Source organism: Bremia lactucae (assembly GCF_004359215.1).
Source record: "Bremia lactucae strain SF5 chromosome Unknown BlacSF5_NotPlaced_4_SHOA01000001.1_737238bp, whole genome shotgun sequence".
NCBI classification, from domain to species: Eukaryota; Oomycota; class Peronosporomycetes; order Peronosporales; family Peronosporaceae; genus Bremia; species Bremia lactucae.
Genome location: NW_027152016.1, coordinates 21,924 through 23,286, shown reverse-complemented (window position 1 = coordinate 23,286; position 1,363 = coordinate 21,924).

Sequence of the window (1,363 nt, the reverse complement as noted above, 5' to 3'; positions counted from 1 at the left end):
AAAGGTACTGAACGTAATTTTGGACCGTATGCCAAAAAGGGCAACGGTCGCGGATCCGACGTTGTTGCGAAATCGCAACAGCGAGGCGGACCGCCAAAAAATGGACGGGGTCAGTAGGGGCGCAACGCCCTACTGATCCAGCAACCTCAAGAGAATTTGCAAATCTTTTGACAAAAGTTGCTCCAGACACACAATCATTATGTGTCTCTGCACCTGGTGATGAGGTATCCCTCATCACCTTGAAGGTAAAAATGACAAATGATGTCACTCAGAGCCCTAGTGAACTGCGGAGCGTCGAATAACTTTATTCGTCGCCAGTCACTAGAGGGTCGTAGGCTCAAATATGTTGAGCGCGACATCCCTCCAACGAGGATGACGGTGCGTCTATCGATAGGCCCATCGATAACAGTAATGAAACGCGTAGTGAAATTTCACTACACGTTAAAAGATTTACAGTATGATGATGATTTCATCGTACTGGATTTGGTTGACAAATTTGATGTCATCCAAGGTTCACCTTGGCTCAGAAAATACGAGCCATGGATCAGCTGGCAGCATCGATCCGTAAAGATGCCTGCCACTAGTTCATTAGATGGACATCTATTGAACGTCTTGGAGCGTTCACAAGCGTGTGGATGTACTACGAGTGAGTGTGCTAATGCATAGCAGCGCCGAAGGTCCACTACTCGAAGAAGTCGAGTGGATTGAGACATGAACGTACGCCTAGTGGGCGACATTCAATGAGTATACCGGTTGCCCCAAAGGGACAACACGATGATCCTGGTCGAGTAAAGAGTCGACCGTAGAGGACCCGACTGTGATAGCGCAATCAAACTCGGAAGACGTTAAGTTAATAAGTCTTCACGTACTTGAGGAGAAATCTCCTCAAATAGCTAATGCTGAAGTAACTAGACTTATAGGTCCCGAGGGATTAATCCCTAGGCAGCCTGTGGATAAATTCCAAGAAGAAACTGAGAGATTAAATGTCTTATTTAACGGTTCAAGAGTAGGCGCTTGTACTCTTGATCTGTATGCGCCTTCGTAGTTAACTTCGAAGATAACTCAATTACCAACTCTAGAACCTAAGCGGTTCTTGAGAGATCTGCATGGTGGTAAAATCAAGCAGATCTGCGTACTTGTCACAGAGGACGATTATGATACCGACATTCTGTCAGCGGTAATTTTGCAGAGAACGAACGGGTTCTCAGCAGCTCATCGATGAACGAAAGTGCCCTCGATGTGAAGACTCGCATTGAAAGATACACTACTTAGTCTTGGGAGTCACTCAAGGAAAATCCTCTAAACGATGATTTTATAGAATTCAGGGATGTATTCCCTGAAACAGTTCCATGCGAGTTGCCTA